Source organism: Bos indicus x Bos taurus, chromosome 4 (genome assembly GCF_003369695.1).
Source record: "Bos indicus x Bos taurus breed Angus x Brahman F1 hybrid chromosome 4, Bos_hybrid_MaternalHap_v2.0, whole genome shotgun sequence".
Taxonomy (NCBI): Eukaryota; Metazoa; Chordata; class Mammalia; order Artiodactyla; family Bovidae; genus Bos; species Bos indicus x Bos taurus.
In genome coordinates, this window is record NC_040079.1 from 103,021,452 (window position 1) to 103,041,430 (window position 19,979).

At 37.6% G+C, this 19,979-nt stretch overlaps 1 protein-coding gene and 1 non-coding gene across 2 annotated transcripts in view; both read right to left on the reverse strand.

Moving 5' to 3' along the window:
• NXPH1 (neurexophilin 1) overlaps positions 1-19,979 on the reverse strand; it is a 367,434-nt gene that overhangs the window by 151,890 nt on the left and 195,565 nt on the right. The window lies entirely within an intron of this gene.
• Positions 2,816-2,887, reverse strand: TRNAC-GCA. Its single transcript has one exon. It is a non-coding gene; the product is annotated as a tRNA-Cys (tRNA).

Below are 19,979 nucleotides of genomic sequence, written 5' to 3' on the forward strand. Positions count from 1 at the left end.
GATAAGGAGAATGACCAAGTGAGATGGGAGAAATATCACCAACCTCAGATATGCAGATTATACCACTCTAATGGCAGGAATTAAAGAGCCTCTTGAGGGTAAAAGAGGAGAGTGAAAGAGCTGGCTTAAAACTCAACATTAAAAAAACTTAGATCATGGCATCTTGTCCCATCACTTCATGGCAAATAGAAGGGGAAAAAGTGGAAGCAGTGACAAACTTTATTTTCTTGGGCTCCAAAATCACTGTGGACAGTAATTGCTGCCATGAAATTAAAAGATGCTTGCTCCTTGGAAGGAAAGCTATGACATACTTAGACAGCATATTAAAAAGCAGACTCATCACTTTGCCAACAAAGGTCTACATAGTCATAGCTATGGTGTTTCCAGTAGTCATATATGGATGTGAGAGCTGGACCAAAAGAAAGCTGAGTGCCAAAGAACTTATGCTTTGAATTGTGCATCAAAATTGCTGGAGAAGATTCTTGATAGTCCCTTGGACTGCAGGGAGATCAAACCAGTCAAATGTAAAGGAAACCAACTCTGAATAGTCATTTGAAGAACTGACGCTGAAGCTGAAGCTCCATTACTTTGGCCACCTGATGTGAAGAGCTGACTCACTAGAAAAGACTCTGATGCTGGGCAAGATTGAAGGCAAAAGGAGAAGGGGGCAACAGAAGATGAGATGGTTAGATAAAATCACCGACTCAATGGACATGAGTTTGAGCAAACTCGGGGAGATAATGAAGGACAGAGAAGTCTGGTGTGCTGCAGACCATGGGGTTGCAAAGAGTAGGGCACAATTTAGTGAATGAACAACACCACCACCACCTAAAACAAGATTAAGAGACTGCAGGCCCTGCTCATACCCTAACCTTGTCAGAGACCCCACTTTTGCCCCCCATTATAAAAGCCCTCACCAAGTTCACTGAGGTTGAGACACAGTTTTTTTAAGCAGAAGCCTGATGTGTCTCCCTTTGCCTGGAAAAGTAATAAAGCTATCCTTTTCTGCTTCACCCCAAACTCTGGTCTCTAGGATTTTATTCAGTACTGGTGTTTAGAGAGGCTGAGCTTTCAGTAACAATGATGGGAGATTTGAGTAGAGCTCTAATGTAATCTGGCTTTCATTGTAATGAGATTGACTCTGCGTTCTTTGTGGAGGACAGTGTAAGTAGCAATAGCAGATACAAGGAGACTAGTTAAATGTCTACTGTTCCGCTATTTAACTCTTGTTTTTCAGTCACTAAGTCATGTCCGACTCTTTGCGACCCCATGGACTGCAGCACACCAGGCTTCCCTGTCCTTCACTATCTCCCGGAGTTTGCTCAAACTCATGTCCATTTAACTCTTATATTAATTTATATCCCTGTTTCAATTCCTTGGGGAAGTCTTTCCAATCTTCTATATTCTCTTATAATCCGTGTTATCTATCATTAACATAGTACTTGGCATCTTTGCAACTTTATATTTATTTATGTGATTATCCGATTAATATTTGTCTCCTCCACTGGTCTACGAGTTCCTTCAGGAAAAAGAGCCAATCAGCTTTTCCTTCTCCAGTGTCTAGCAGAGTATATAAAACAAGTGGTGCACAATAAATGCAAATAAAGAAAGAAAGGAAGGAAGAAAAAAGGAGGGAAGGAGGAAAGGAAGGAAGAAAGGAAAGCAAGAAGGAAGAAGAGAAGGCAGAGGAAAAACATTCACACAAGAGTTATTTTGCAGATTTTGATACAATTGCTCCAAAATGATGCAATAATTTTGGGGCAAACAGAAAGGAGTTTTTGCCAAAGATGCAGGAAGGGTTATGCCCCACCATCCAAGGAAAGTTTGGTTCAACAAGAGATATCAGTAAAAGCTAACATTTATTGAGAGCTTACTAGATTCCAAGTGCTTATTTAAATCATCGTGTTGAATCCCCTTAACAGCCTTAAGGAGTTTATATTACTACATTTTTCAGATGAACAAATGTACTTAAGAGAGGTTAGTTACACAGCCAATAATCTACAGAGCTTAGAGCTCAAACCTTCCTGTTTAGCTGCCATGCACATTGCCTCCTGCAGGGACAGTCAATAGCAATTTTATTAAAGATTTAGCTCCTGCAATCACATTTCTGAAAATCCATTGTGTCAAACAAATAGCAGGGTTCGAATGCAGATGAATTTCTGCCTCTCATCTAGTGTGTACATTTCCCCCCAACAGAAACAATTCCAATCAGTGTCATATGGTTTCATTTGAAATTTTAATGAGGCACAACAAATAAAAAGGAGGAAGGGAAGAGAATGGGAAATCAGAGCTACCTAACCGTAGATCTGAGAAACTGTATTTGCTGCAGTATTAACGTACAAAACAGAATCTTTCATCTCAAATACCATTTAAAAGGCCTTGGTTTGTTTAATATATTAACAAAGAATATAATTTAATGTCACTGTGAGGCATAGAAAAATTCTTATTTCAAAGTGTTCAATAAGAATGATAATTGCCACAAAAATGAATCTCTCCTTTTGATAAATCTTTAGAGAGAAACAGGAGAAAAGTCAATTTTAGGCTATTCTTTGAAATCCTTTCATCACAGCTGCATAATGAAACATGAAGTTTCTAAAATATTTATGAAAACTTTCATTTTTCAAGTATTTACAGTGAATTTTACTTTTCTCAAAGAGAAACCTCCTATTTTTCTTAAAAGAATGCATGCATATGTAGCTCAGTCGTATCCGACTCTTTGTGACCCCGTGGACTGTGGCCCACCAGGCTCCTCCGTCCATGGGATTCTCCAGGCAACAATGCTAGAGTGGGTTTCCATTTCCTTCTCCAGGGGATCTTCCCAACCCAGGGATCGAACCTGGGTCTCCTGCATTGCAGGCAGATGCTCTAACTGCTGAGCTACCAGGGAAGCCCTATATTTATACATATATAAACATATATATATGGTTAGAGACAGGGACAGAGATACATAAGTATATAGGTACGTATATGTCTATAAATATGAATATATATATATATATATATATATTTCTCTTATAAACAGCTGGAAGGAATGTAAACTAGTTTAACCTTTTAGAAGGCAATTAAGCACACATCAAATCATTATTATATAACTTTCATATTCTTGATTGATTCAATGATACATTGTCTATAACACTACACATAGAAAATCCTAGAGAAGCCACCAGATAACTACTGCTGCTACTGCTGCTAAGTCACTTCAGTCATGTCCAACTCTGTGCGACCCCATAGATGGCAGCCCACCAGGCTCCCCCATCCCTGGGGTTCTCCAGGCAAGAACACTGGAGTGTGTTGCCATTTCCTTCTCCAATGCATGAAAGTGAAAAGTGCAAGTGAAGTCACTCAGTCGTGTCTGACTGTTAGCGACCCCATGGACTGCAGCCCACCAGGCTCTTCCATCCATGGAATTTTCCAGGCAAGAGTACTGGAGTGGGGTGCCATCGCCTTCTCTGAGATAACTACTAGACCTCATCAATGAATTTGGTAAAGTTATAGGATACAAAATTAATAAACAGAAATTGTTGTGTTTCTATACATAACAACAAACTAGCAGAAAGAGAAATTAAGGAAACAATTCCATGTACATTACATCAAAAATAAGAAAATATCTAGGAATAAACTTACCTAAGGAGGCAAAAGACCTTTACTCAGAAAACCGTAACACTGATGAAAGACAACGCCAACTGGAAAGTCACACAGTGTCCTTGGGTTTGAAGAATCAACATTGTTAAAATGACTACACTACTTAAGGCAATCTACAGATTCAATGCAATCTCTATCAAAACACAAATGACATTTTTCACAGAACCAGAGGAAATAAATTTAAAATCTGTATGGAAACACGAAAGACCCCGAATAACCAAAACAATCTTGAGATAGAACAGAGCTGGAGGAATCATGCTCCCTGACTTCATACTATACTACAAAGCTACAGTAATCAAAAGAGGATGGTCCTGGCACAAAAGCAGACACACAGATCAATGAAACAGATTGCCTAGAAATACATCCATGCACTTATGGTCAATTACTCCACAAAACAGAACATCAGAATATACAATAGAGAAAAGACAGTCTCTTCAATAAGAGGTTCTGGGGAAACCAGACAGCTGCATGTGAAAGAATAAAATTAAAACATTCTCTAGCATCATGCATAAAAATAAAATCAAAATAAAGACCTAAAAACATGATCGGACACTAAAAAACTATTAGAGGAAAACAGGCAGAAAACTCTTCAACATAAATCACAGCAATATTTTTTTTTTTTTTGGATCCATCTCCTATAGTAAAGAAAATAAAAGCAAAAATAAACAAATGGGATGTAATTAAGCTTAAAAAGCTTTTGCACAGAAAAGAAACCAACAATAAATGAAAAGACAACCTACTTAATGGGAGAAAATATTTGCAAATGATATGACTGATAAGGGATTAATATCCAACATATATAAACAACTTGAACAACTCAACATCAAAAAATCAAACAACCCTGTTGAAAAAATGGCCAGAACAACTGAAGAGACCTTTCTCCAAAGAGGAAATGCAGATGGCCAACAGGCACATGAAAAGGTACTCAACATCACTAGTTGGGAATGTCAAAAAACTTCACAACTGTCAGAATGGCTACCATCAAAAAGAACACAAACAACAAATGTCAGCAAAGCTATGGAGAAAAGGGAACCCCGTACACTGTTGGTGGGAATGTCATTGGTGCAGACACTGTGGAACACAGTATGGAAGTTTCTCAGAAAACTAAAAATAGAACTACCATATGACCCAGCAATTTTACTCCTGGTGTATATAATCCCCCCCCAAATCCAGTAATCTGATAGGATATATGCACCCCAAAGTTCATAGCAGCTTTATTTACAATAGCCCGGATATGGAAGCAACTTAAGTGTCCATCAACAGATGAATGGAGAAAGATGTGAGATATATATATAGATATATATATATATATATATACAAACCTTCCCTCATAGCTCAGTCAGTAAAGAATCTGCCTGCAGTGCAGGAAACTCAGGTTCGACTCCTGGGTTGGGAAGATACCCTGGAGAAGGAAATGGCCACCCACTCCAGTATTCTTGCCTGGAGAATCCCATAGATAGAGGAGCCTGACAGGCTCCTTGCATCCATGGAGTCACAAGAGTCGGACACAACTTAGCGACTAAACCACCAAACCATATATATACAGTGGGATACTGCCCAGTGATACAAAAAAAACCATGAAATTTTCTCATTTGCAGCAACATGGATGCACCTTGAGGGCATTATAGTAAGTGAAATAAGTCAGACAGAGAAACACAAGTACTGTACAATATCCCTTAAATGTGGAATCTTCAAAACACAACAAACCAGTGAATACAACAAAAAGAAGCCATCTCACAGATACAGAGAGCTGACCAGCTGTTACCAGTGAGAAGAGGGAAACAGAAGGGACAGTTAGGGGTACGAACAATTTGGTATAAAATAAGCGACAAGGATATATTGTATAGCACGAGAAACACAGCCAGTATTTTATAATTATAAATGGAGTACAACTCTTGAAAATTGTGAATCACTACATTGTACACCTGAGATGGCTGGATGGCATCACTGACTCGATGGACGTGAGTCTGAGTGAACGCCGGGAGTTGGTGATGGACAGGGAGGCCTGGCGTGCTGCGATTCATGGGGTCGCAAAGAGTCGGACACGACTGAGTGACTGAACTGAACTGAACTTATATAGCATAATACAGCAACTATACTTCAAGAAAAATAGCAATAATACTACATTTAGTCATTTATCTTATGACTGTATAGAAAGATTAAGTATAGCTATCTTTGTATAATTTATAGTAATAACAACAACAAACATATAATCTAAACTAGAGACAATCAGCCATAAATATGTCATATCCAAATACTGGAATACTATGCAGCCCTTAGAAATGAGTCTACAAAGCTACATTTGCTGACCTGGGACTGTGTTAACAGTACATAATTAAGTGAAAAAGTTAGTTTAAAAATAACAAGCATAGGCATTGCCTGGCAGTCCAGTGGTTAGGACTCCTTGCTTTCACTGCCAAGGGCATAGGTTCAATCTCTGGTCAGACCAATCCCACAAGCCATGTGGTATGACCGAAAAAATACATAATTTAAAAAAATAGTAAGCATGTTTCTACTTTTTTAAAACATACATATTACACACAGAAATAAGTCTGAAAGAACAATTATCAAAATAATATTATCAAAATAATATTAGTTGCATATGGAAATAGATTATGAATTACCATGATGCATGTATGTGATGTATGACTCTATGTGTATGGATACAAAGATACATATATATGATTTTCACAATTTTCCAATGGAAAAAATTGGCCATGGTTTACATTTCTCTCTCAAAAAACAACTACCAATTTTTAGAAATTGAATCCTTATAGCCAGTTAAAAATGATGAGAAATAAAATATACATCAAAGTCAAAAGTTTAAGATATTTAATAAAGGTACAGCTAATAAAACAAAATTTACCTAACAGTTTTGCCTAACTATATACTGAACTACACATAAATAACGGTTACCTACACCTTTTTACAAAGATACCCTACCTCAGTCAGTTATTTCGCCTCATCTGCATTTTCCCTAGGTCTTTTGAGAATGTTCAGAAGCTACATCGTGTGCCTTTCTATAACAAAAATACCACTGTGTTCCACTCAGCTTGTTAAGAAATCAAAGAAAGAAATTAAGTTAGTTTGGCATGATTTGTTTTTGATGAACCCATGTTGCCTCCTAATTATCACATTATTTTCCTCCAGATGTTTGCAAATTGAGTGAGCACAGACATTCTCTTTGTTGCCATGCAGCATGAAAGCCCTGGACAATAGACTATGTTTGAAAGCTTTCGAGTTATTGAGTTTGCTAGCAGTTAAAATGGAGCTTCTCTGGCTGAAGAAACAAGTGTGCACATACTTTAAGACATGACGATAATTATTAAAATTGGCTATGTAAAAGGAATGAGCTAATGATGAAACATCCTCTGAAACCTATACTCTAAGGAAAACCCAGGATCTGCTCTTAACCACTTTAAATGAACAGAAGGTGGTACTGGTATGAAAACACAATCATACAAGTAAATAAAAGCAGACACCTACACAGCTACAGGTAAAAACACTCGTATATCTGTAATTTGGCAACACACAGATCATCTTTAATATGCTTATTCAGTTTTTGCAGTTTCATTGCAGCATACAGTCCCCTGATGCATAATGAAGACCTAACTTCGGGCAAGGTAAACAAGGTAATAAAGCTGCAGTTTTCCCAATACTTTTATCTATTATCAGCAATAGCAGTGAGTGGACAAAACACTTGCCAAGACTATTGACCTCCATGTCTCTTTATCTACAAAGCAAGGTTAATGATGCCCGACTGGGAAAGGGGTTTGATGAATGAATGAGACATACTGTGAAGAAAAAATATTAACAAAGTGTGTGCTAAGTCACTTCAGTCGTGTCTGACTCTTTAAGACCCCATGGACTATATAGCCCACCAGGCTCCTCTGTCCATGGGGTTCTCCAGGCAAAAACGCTGGAGTGGGTTGCCATGCCCTTCTCCAGGGGATCTTCCCAACCCTGGGATCAAACCTGCATCTCTCAAGTCTCCTGCATTAGCAGGCAGGCTCTTTACCACTAGTACAACCTGGGAAGCCCTAACAAAGTAAGTAGTAATCTAATACATATTAAAAAAAGATATAAACATACAATATTTTAAATATTCCCTTTGAACTGTAACAGAAGTGGAAGGAAGAGCTACTGTGAGGCTGGGAAGTTGATTAGGTTGTTTTATTTATTTATTTATTTTTGATTAGGTTGTTTTATAATCTAAGAAACACAAATGGCTATTAATTTACTCTTGGCAAAATTGCCCAAATCAATACTTTATGGATTTAATGTGATAGCACTGGAAAGCTTATGAAATTACAAGGCAAGGAAAGTTTCTCTTTAGTGCTCCTGTAACTCCTTAATCTATCTCCTTACAACTATTTTTGAGAGAATGACCGAGAAGTCAGGATTCACCAAAAAAAAAAAAAAAATCCTTTATTACAGCCAAATGCCCTGAACTGGTTGATTATATAACTATAAATATTCAAAAGGTAAAAAGAGAAAGAAGAGAGAACAAACTGGAGGAAAGGAAGAGGGAGGTAAGAAATGGAAGGAAAGGGAACGAAAGAAAATAAAGACTAGAAACGCAAACAATGAGCATGCCTATAAAATAAACTCCACATACTTGCTTACCTTTATCACACCCTGGATTCCCAGGAAGCCATTCTTGATATTCGTTATTATCTTGAAAATTTCAAGAAATTTTCAATTTTGAAATGTTTGTCATACATCTGACTTATTCTGCTAATTTCTTGCAGAATTTCTTACATGTGTGCTGGGAACTTCCTGACACCACAAGATAACTTTCCACACTACCGTAGACTTTGTAGTACTAGGTCAAACAACAAACCTCTGCTGAGAAGCAGACGCAGAGGGGTTGGGTAACTGCACCCACTAGCTCCCATCATCACTTTGCCATGAATTTGACTTTTATTAAAAGATTTTTTTTAATGCGAACCATTTTTAAAATCGTTATTGAATTTGTTACAATGTTGTTTCTGTTTCATGTTTTGGTTTTTTGGCTTCAAGGCATGGGGGATCTTAGCTCCTTGACCAGGTATCTAATTGGCACCTTCTGCATTGGAAAGTGAAGTCATAACCACTGGTCCGTAAGGGAAGTCCCATGTGAATTTGATTAAAATTCAACAAAAGTATAAATTTCAACATACTAAGTGACCACTTGGAATACTGAAAACATATTTGTACAATGTGCCAGAAGGATTCATAGCACAGAACATATTCTTAATTTTACTTTCCCCTTTATAGCATCTTCCTTCACAAATTCCCTCCAAGCATGTATGATTCTCACACTGAATCCTGGTGACCCAGAACCCTCTACTGCAGTTCCTTCAACTAACTCCTACTTATAGTGTTTCACCATGCACATCATGCTGTCATCTTTCCTCTGTCAAGATTCTTGTTTGGTGTCTATTTCTTTGGAGGTTTGATCTCTGGCAGGTAATCTATGTAGAAAGATTGTTCCTCCCATCTAACACATTTATATTTTAACATGCTTTCTGAAGACATGGTGATTTAACCCAAAGAAATACGTGGGGAACCATAAGCCCTTAGACTGGCTGGTAAAGAGAGATTCAGGGGAAGGTGACCTCGTGTGCATCTGTACCTCACGCTGTGCTGTGCTGTGCTTAGCTGCTCATGTGTCCGACTCTGTGTGACCCAATGGACTGTAGCCCACCAGGCTCCTCCGTCCACGGGGATTCTCCAGGCAAGAATACTGGAGTGGGCTGCCATGACCTCCTCCAGAGGATCTTCCCAACCCAGGGATTAAACCCAGGTCTCCCGCTTTACTGGTGGATTCTTTACCATCTGAGCCACCAAGGAAGCCCAAGAACACTGGAATGGGTAGCCTGTCCCTTCTCCCGGGGATCTTCCTGGCCCAGGAATTGAACCAGGGTCTCCTTCATTGCAGGAGGATTCTTTACCAGCTGAGCTACCAGGAAAGCCCATGTGGACCTCATGGAACCCATCAAATCATATCATATAGATAGCTGACTAGCCTTCAATTAAAGAGTTATAAGCTACCACACCTGTAATCCTAACAGGTCAAAGGATGATATAATCATGGGAATGAAGATTTGGAAATAGACACTAATGAATTAAAAACAAAAGGGGAGGGAATTCCCTGGCAGTTCAGTTGTTAGTACTCCCTGCTTTCACTGCCAAGGGTGCCAAGGGCATAAGTTCAATCCTGGGACAGGGAACTAAGATCCCACAAGCTGCTTGGCATGGCCAAAACAAACCAACAACAAAATGGGGAGAATGTTTATAGGTGTATAAAATGGCATTGAAATGTTCATTCCTATCTAGTTCAACCTCCATTTTGTACCATGGAGAGTGCTTGAGTTACACACAGCTGTATATGTCAAACTATGCTCTGGTTCACAGATAATCACTCAGTTCTTTTTGGAAAGTTTGAAGAGAAATGCTTGCCCACCTCCTTTGATTGGAATCATCTCTCTTAATACTGATAGACAAATGTGAATTTACAATCAAACTGTCTCAAAAAGGCTATAAAGTATGGTTATTTTGGCTAGCAACATTGAAACAAAATGTTAAGATTTCATCAAAATGATCACTCTAGTAAGGAAATAAATCAAAATTAAACTTCAAAACTCTTAGCATGTCCAACAGCAGCACTTCTAAAATCAAACAAGTACACTTTAATATTGTAACACCTTCACCAAGGGATTTCAAAGTCTTAATGCCAAATAATCATCCTTATTTACTTGAACTTCAAAAATGTTTTTCCTTTGCCTAGCATAAAGTAAAAGATAAAGATAGTTCTCCCTTAGAACTGCAGAATCAGAAAATGACTTTCTCTGTTATGATGCATTAGTAGAAAAAACTAGATCTGAGAGCTTGGCAGAAATTGTATCATGTTGAGCTCATTCTTTGTTCACATAAAATTATGAGATCACTAAAACCCAGGTACACATGGAGGATTACACAGGTGATAAGGATTTTCCTTTGTAATATTAGTTCAAAGATAACTGTCCAGAAATAGTCATCAATAAGAATGCACTTTGGACCATGAAACATCTTTGCCCTTAAGCTCTTCTGAGAGTATCTCAAAGTACTGCACCATCACAATCCCAATTTTCCCCCCAGAAGATCTGTTTTCATGACACTAGTTTCTTGTTATTTGAGTCAAAATCGTGAATTAGCGAAGGCTTGCATTTTCTTCCTTTTTCCTCCCACTGATAAACTTTCAGACTGTTTCCTAATTGTTACACTCTCCATCTACAAAGAAAAGAGTTGAAAACTCTTATTTATCATTCCTGCCCCAGTTTTAGAGTAAACGAAGAATCATCAAAATGGATGTTTTGGTTTTTTTGAGTTGCTTATATATTGAGTTTCTAGACTTTTCCTAGCTTAGCTAGCATGGACACCAACTGTATCTAGAAAAATTACAAAGCCTGAGATATATCTTTGGACTGATATATGATTAAATTATATATGCAGTTATTTGTGAATATAAATAATTGGATATAAAATTAATAAAAAGGATATATATATATATATATATATATATTTCCCCCCCACCTCTGGCTCTCATTTTAATGCTGTATCTCCTATACAAGTGATTTTTAAATGTGATCCAAAATTCCCCTAGGGTAACTGTCAATCGTAAAATACAATTCATTTGATTTATATATAAATTACTAAAATTATTTGCAATCATTTGCCACTCATATCACATCAAAACCAGATTTTTATTTGGGATTCATTTTATCTGAAGTTTGTGGTAGTTTTTTGGAGTTTTGTCAGCAGCAATCTGTAATGCATGAAAAACTCCCATGTTTTCAAAGTCACATACCAACCCCCCAAACATTTCAAAGGCACAGAAAAGGTTTTTTCACTTGAATAACATACTCCAAGTTCTGTAGTTTAATTCCACCTCTCTCTCACCATCTCTTGCCCCTTCCAAACCACTACCCTCATTCCTATTCCTCTGATGTAAATCTCACCACATTTTTGAGAGTTTGTCCTGATGACCAACACATTGACTTCTGAGCCTCCCATTTATCCCTGAGAAGAACTGATCACCTCCTCCTCACTAGCTAAGCAGTTAATCTATCCTGGTTAACAATTTAAGTAAGACATCTGTGTTTGTTTCCTCAGACTGCTATAACAAAGTACCATAAAATGGGTGGCTTTAAAAACAAGAATTTACTCCCTCACCATTATGGAAGGCAGAAATCCAACATCAATGTGTTGGCAGGGCCATACTCCCTTGGAGACTCATGGTAGAATCCTCCTTACCTCTTCCTAGCATGTGGTGGTCAGTGCCAATCCTTGACTCTGCTTTGCATCTGTATCACTCCAGCCTCTGCTTCTCTCACCACATGGCATTCTCCCTGTGTTTCTTCTCTGATAAGTACACTAGTCATATTGGATTAAGGGTTCACCCTACTCTAGTATGACTCCATCTCAACTTTTTTCTGCAAAGATCCTAGTTCTAAATAAGGTCACATCACAAGTATCAGGGGTTAAGACTTCAACATATCTTTTGGGGACCATGATTCCATCCACCATAGTATCTTAAAAAGGCACACTCAACCATAACAAAACAAAGTTCTCTAGCAAAATATTTCCTAAGTAGAGTGTCAAAACCACTGCAACTAAATATATGGAATAGCCAAAGTATTTCCTGGAGGATTTAATGGTGAGCTTTTAAAAAGAAGGACCAAGGTTATTTCTAGAGCTAAACTGAGTTCTTGTCCTCCTAGTCAGTTCTCCTAAGTTGCAGAAATCTATTGCCTTAATAACCAAGGGCAAAACGTAGTATGTAGTAATTACACTGATAACATGATCAACTAATGAAGTTCATTAGTCTAGTTGATGAAAACAGGACTTTATTGACTTTTTTATTTGTCACTGGTAAATGAGTACTGTAAAGAGAGATACCATCCAGGCAAAGTATGAAGCAAAATGCATTCTTTCAGCATCTCATTAGTCTTAATTAAATTGTGCCTTTAACTCATTTAAGCTAAAATTATTCAAAGCATGTAAAATTTAAACACCTATTTAAGCAATAATACATACAAGTATTGTATGCATTACAGACAGGCCAATAATTTTTACTAAATTAAAAATGACCCAATGTGATTTCACACCACTTGGGTTCAAATTTCTTTGAAGTAATTTTACAAATATTTACTATATCCTTAAATGTCTTGGTCCCAGAACAAATCAGAATTAAAATCCCAAGGAAAATTGTTCAACAAAACTTTTCTTTGGATTGTCAAAATAACTTAAAATAGATTATATCCAAAGAAGACAAGAAAATACTCAGTTATTAAAATTAGCATTATACTCAAAACAGAAAAATATTGAAGGAAAAGAAAGCAGGTCTTCTTCAATATTCCAAGGACCTGCATGTTCTTCTCATGTAATCACAGCTTCCTACCAATTCTATGACTGCATTAGGTTTTCAACTATTGTCATCAGTATTTTCTTGATTTACACATACTGTTCCATATATTTGATTTCGGTATTGACCATCTGGTGGTGTCCATTTGTAGAGTTGTCTCTTGGGTTGTTGAAAAAGTGTGTCGGCTATGACTAGCATGTTAACTTGACAAAACTCTGTTAGCCTTTGCCCTGCTTCATTTTGTACTCCAAGGCCAAACTTGCTTATTATTCTGAGTGTCTCTCGACTTCTTAGTTTTGCATTCCAATCCCCTATGAAGAAAAGGACATCTTCCTTGGGTGTTAGTTCTAGAAGGTCTTGTAGGTCTTCATAGGACCTATCAGCTTCAGCTTCTTCAACATCAGGGGTTGGGACATAGACTCAGATTACTGTGATGTTGATGGTTTGCCTTGGAAACGAACAGAGATCATTCTGTCATATTTGAGAATGCACCCAATGACTGTGTTTCAGAGTCTTTTGTTGACTATGATGGCTACTCCATTTCTTGGAAGGGATTCTTGCCCACAGCAGTAGATATAATGGTCCTCTGAATTAAATTTGCCCATTCCCATCCATTTTAGTTCATGGATTTCTAACATGTCCATGTTCCCTCTTGCTGTCTCCTGCTTGAGCACGTCCAAGTTACCTTGATTCATGGACCTAACATTCCAGGTTTGTATGCAATATTGTTCTTTTCAATATCAGACTTTATTTTCACCATCAGACCCATCCACAACTGATCATCATTTCTGCTTTGGGCCAGCCACTTCATTCTTTCTGGAGCTATTAGTAATTTCCCTTCACTCTTCCCCAGAAGCATGTTGAACACTTTCAAACCTGGGGGGCTCATCTTCCAGTATCATGTAATTTTGCCTTTTCATATTGTTCATGAGGTTCTCATGGCAAGAATAATGTAGTGGGCTGCCATTGCCCCCTTCAGAGGACCAGGTTTTCTCAGAACTCTTTACTATGACCCATCATCTTTGGCAGCCCTGCATGGCATGGTTCATAACTTCATTGAGTTGTGCAGACCCCTTTGCCACAACCCAGGAGATAACTCTACATGTGGACTCACCATATGATCAATACTGAAATCAGATTGATTATATTCTTTGCAGCTGAAGACAGAGAAGCTCTATACAGTTAGCAAAAACAAGAACAGGATCAGACTATGGCTCAGATCATGGACTCCTTATTGCAAAATCCAGACTTAAACTGGAGAAAGTAGGTAAAACCAACAGACCATTCAGGTATGACATAAATCAAATCCCTTATGATTACATAGTGGAGGTGATGAAGAGATTCAAGGGGTTAGATCTCTTAGAGTGCCTGAAGACCTATGGACAGAGGTTCACAATACCGTACAGGAGGCAGTGATCAGAACCATCCCAAAGAAAAAGAAATGAAGGAAAAATAAGGCAAAGTGATTGTCTGAGGAGGCTTTACAAATACCTGAGAAAAGCAGAGAAGTGAAAGGCAATGGAGAAAAGGAAAGATATACCTAACTGAAGGCAGAGTTCCAGAGAATAGCAAGGAGACATAAGAAAACCTTCTGAAGTGAAAAATGCAAAGAAATAGAGGGAACAATAGAATGGCAAAGACTAGAGATCTCTTCAGAGAACTGGAGATACCAAGAGAATATTTCATGTAAGGATAGGCACAATAAGGAACAGAAACATCAGAAGCAAATAGAAGCAAAAGAGATTAAGAAGAGGCAGCAAGAATACACAGAAGAACTATACCAAAAAAAAAAAAAAAAGGTCTTAATGACCTAGATAACTGCTATGGTGGCTATGGTGTGGTCACTCACCTAGAGCTGGACATCCTGGAGTGTGAAGTCAAGTGGGTTTTAGGAAGTATCACTATGAACAAAGCTAGTGGAGGTGACTGAATTCCAGCTGAGCTATTTCACATCCTCAAAAGTGATGCCGTTAAAGTGCTACACTCAATATGTCAGCAAATTTGGAAAACTCAGCAGTGGCCACAGGACTGCAGAAGGTCAGTTTTCATTCCAATTCCAAAGAAGGGCAATGTCAAAGAATGTTCAAACGACCATACAGTTGTAATCATTTCACATGCTGGCAAGGTTATGCTCAAAATCCTTCAAGCTAGGCTTTAGCAATACATGAACTGAGAACTTCCAGATGTATAAGCTAGATTTAGAAAGGCAGAGGAATCAGAGGTCAAATTGCCAACCTCAGATGGATTGTGGAGAAAGCAAGGGAGTTCCAGAAAAACATCTACATCTGCTTCCTTGATAATGCTAAAGCTTTTGACTGTGTGGATCACAAAAAACTGGAAAATCTTAAAGAGATGGGAAAGCTGTCTCCTGGGAAACAGGAATATAGGTCAAGAAGCAACAGTTAGAATCAGACATGGAATAGCAGGCTGGTTCAAAATTGGGAAAGGAGTTCGTCAAGGCTGTATATTGTCACTCTACTTATTTAACTTACATGCAGAGTACATCATGCAAAATGCCAGGCTGGATGAATCACAAGCTGGAATCAACATTGCCAGGAGAAACATCAACAACATCAGATATACAGATGATACCCACTCTAACAGCAGAAAATGAAAAGGAACTAAAGAATCCCTTGGTGAGGGTGAAACAGGAGAGTGAGAAAGCTGGCTTGAAACTCAACATTAAAAAAAAAAAAAAAAAAAGCAAGATCGTGGCATCCATTCCCATCACTTCATGGCAAATAGATGGGGATAATGTAGAAATAGATTTTATTTTCTTGGGCTCCAAAATCACTGTGGATGTTGACTACAGCCACAAAATAAAAGATGCTTGTTTCTCAGAAGAAAAGCTAGGAAAAACCTAGGCAGCATATTAAAAAGCAGAGATATCACTTTGCAACAAAGGTCCGTATTGTCAAAGCTATGATTTTTGCAATAGTCATATACAGATGTGAGAGTTGGACCGTAAAGAAGTGTGAAAGTGGAAGTTCCATTCTTCCTGAGTGTGGAAGAATTGCTGCTTTTGAACTGTGGTGCTGGAGAAGTCTCTTGAGAGTGCCTTGGACTGCAAGGACATCAAACCAGTCAATCCTAAAGAAAATCAACCCTGAACATAAATTGGAAAGACTGAAGCTGAAGTTAAAGTTCCAATACTTGGGCCACCTGATGTGAAGAGCCAACTCATTGGAAAAGACCCTGATGCTGGGAAAGATTGAAGGCAAAAGGAGAAGCGGGCAGCAGAGAATGGGATGGTTAAATAGCATCACGGACTCAATGGACATGAATTTGAGCAGATTCTGGGAGATAATGGAGGACAGAGGAGCCTGGTGTGCTGCAGTCCATGAGGTCACAAAGAATCAGACATGACATAGTGACTGAACAACAACAAATTCTATATATATTTTCACTAATCAAACAGGATATATACTTAGATTTTATCTAAGGATTCTGTGTAAATATTTTAAATTTATGATAGAAAAGAGCCAATTCATTTAACAAGCTTTGAAAACAGCAAAGTATGAGAGGGCAGCAGTCCTGTATCTTTGCCTATTAACAAAAAGAGGGTCAAAAACTATGCCTTAGCTTCCAATGCCCGGCAGGGATTTTATTTTGTACTTGTCCCAGACTGTTTTCTTGATCCCCATTATGTTGTTAGCTCAGCAGAGGAAAGAGACAGTTTAAAAAATGTCACAGTGGGAAGTGTTTTAATATTGAGTGGTAAATCCCCAGAGGCAAATGCAAAATATATCCACATTGTTAACAGTGCCTTTGGAGCAGAGACAAGATTGTTAAAATAAGTGACTCTGGTTTCTTTCCTTTCCTTGAAGTTGTTTAGGCTTTGAGGTTGCTTGGGGTTGGGGAAAAGGAAAAGTGTTTTCCATAAAGTGTAATTATGTTTGTATTATTAGATATTTTATAATGTACCTCAAAATACAAAAACCTTTCTTCTCATTCTATCCATGCTTCCTAAAATTAATAAAGTGAAATAGACATAGAATGAACAGTGATTTTAAACTGAGCACTGAGCACCTCAAAAGGTAAGCTTGTCTCTAGCATTGTAGATCATTGTAGGTGATTGCCACCCTGGCCCCACAAGCAATCACCAAGAACTGGTTTTACATATTTAACACAGGAAGAATTATAAATCTTCAAAGATGGTCTAATCAATGTTCTTGAATGGCAGAATCTATCTTTCAAGGAAAAAACATGGCTTCATTTTACACATGGTACTGAAGAAAATGACAAAGGCATCTCCAACTACAGTCTCTGGAAATGAAAATCACGAATAGATACCTTAACAGAGCTGGAAATAAAACTATTAAGATCTTCTGGAACTTCCACACATTCCTTTCTGAGCCTTTGGTGTGCTTTCTTGCTAATCTCATTTGCTTGTTATTGTCCTCTCTCTAAAAGATTTAACTTATTCTATTCACAAAAGTGCTTAGGTTTCCGGTATCCATTGCAGCTCTTTTGTGGGCAAAATTGGTATTTTGATCTCTGACGCTGAACATCTGCAAACTAAATTTATATGCACGGTAATGACACACAATCATAAAGGATGTGAAATAATCTGTCTGTGTTACAGCAGATGTCAATTTTTGTTGCTTGTTATTACTAAAAGGGGAAATGGAGTTCCTCTCTGTGACAAGTAATGTTGCTTCTAATTCCTAGCAATAAATGTACCTAGAATATGTGCCGAAGTGGCACTCAGCCTGAATATCCATCACCATTTTGATTGTTTGAAATGCATCTGGTCCCTTTGAGTATATTTACCGTGATTACCCAGTTCAAGCCTTTTCACACTATTGTATGTGTCATCAAATGACAGTAATGAAAATAACTGCAACCATTATTATAGGTTTTAGGACTTTGCCATCTGTTGAGTATTAGCCTTTGCCATTCCCCAACTGGCATTCCAGGGAGCCAAAATTACACAGAAGCTACCCCACAATACTGTGTTTTTACATCACCTTTCATTTTGCACACACCAAAGATGATGCATTCCTTAAACAGTTCTAATAGAATCTAGTAATTAAAAATGAACGTGCATAAGCTCACTTGATGTGGTTTCAAACCTTAGAGTACAAGTTATAAAGCCCTAAAATTAAACATGGCATATGCCACGCAGTTTCAAGAATTAGCAGTGGTGTTTAATATTGTGATATTTAAGCATCAATCTAAAATGACACCAAAAAAAGGACAGGTATGTTATTATCTCCATATAATTTATACTATTTGGAAGAAACCTATATATCTTTTTTATGTAATAAGTAAGTAAGGTTAGGCTTATGTTAGGCTACGGACTTATAATCTGTCAGAATATCAGTGCTTTGACCAGCCACAAATTTGTTAAGAATGTGATTTGTATTCACAAATTATACTACAACTTATATAATATATTATATATAATATAACAAAAACTTATATTTGATTATGCTATTGTCAGCAGTAATCTGCCACCATACTAGAACCTGATTGTAACACCTTCTTTGAAAAAATACTCAACAAAAATTCCAGTCAAAAATATGATGATAAAATATTAGAAATTTCAAAATGCAAAGGAAAACATAAAAGCTTAAAGCTCAAACTTTGTCTGCAAGTTGTATTTTGCAATATTGTTGGTTTCAAAGTCCCTTTTGCACAATGTTAGTCAGACAAGAATGAGAAAAGCAGACTGCTTCCCTGGTGGCTCAGTGGTAAAGAATCCCTCTGCCAAGTTCTATCCCTGGGTCAGGAAGATCCCCTGGAGAAGGGAATGACAACCTATGCCAGTATTCTTGCCTGGGAAATCCCATGGACAGAGAAGCCTGGAGGGCTACAGTCCAAAGAGTCGAAAAGAGTCGGACGGAACTGAGTGACTAAACAGCGACAACAACATGGAAAGAAAAAGGCAATCTCATAGTAAGAAAGCAAGAACAGTGCAACTAAAGAAAACCAAAGAAAAAATGCAGATGAAAGTTTTTCTAATTGCAATTTCCTATACTCCATTTGTACCCCTTTGAGAGTTCACTTCAGTTTGAGAATATTGTAACTACTCAAGAAATACTTGTAGAAGATAACTAGAAATTAAAGGACCAGGCTACATTAGAAATGGTTGTAGAGAATGTTGAATCAATAAACGTTTTGTTAAAGGAACATGGTGTTATATCAGAACTGAATATACAAACCACTCCTTCTTACATGAAATGCAGAATTTATTAAATAGCACATGATCCTGACCCAGAAAATGCCACCAACACTGAAGGCAGATTTGCTAGCTCAGTCTTTAGGAGAAGGGATACATCCATTCACAGAATTTTTGTCTCAGTTACATGCATTTTTGTTAACTGTTGTTTTATCGGTAAGTTGTGTCCGATTCTTTTGCAACCTCATAGACTATAGCCCTCCAGGACTCTCTGTCCATGGGATTTTCCAGGCAAGAATAGAGGAGTGGGTTGCCATTTCCTTCTCCAAGGGATCTTCCCGACTAAGGAATCAAACCTGCATCTCCTGTGTCTCATTCATTGGCAGGTGGATTCTTTACCACTGAGCTATCTGGGAAGCCCACTTTTGCTAATACAATATAGCTAACACTCTATTGTCACTGCATTTGTCCCATGAGAAAACAACAATTTGGGGCATTCATTTTAAAGAATGCAAAAGAATAGATTTCAAAAAATTTTTATTTTTCAGATAGATCTGAAGACTAACTTTTCTAGTTAGTTTGCCAGAAAATTTAAAAAAAGGGGGGGATGACTAAGGAAAAAAAAATATAACCATATGTGATTTTTATTTAATTAAAAGAAATACCCAACAAATAAAGGAAGAGAGAATGAAGAGACCACACAGTGTGAAATAAAAGAAAATGTACTATTTCGTATTAGGATATTAGAAAGAGTAAGAAGATTATGTACCTTTCAAGGTAACTTAGAGAACAACCAAAAAAGGTAAAGTCATTTTCTATCCAAAA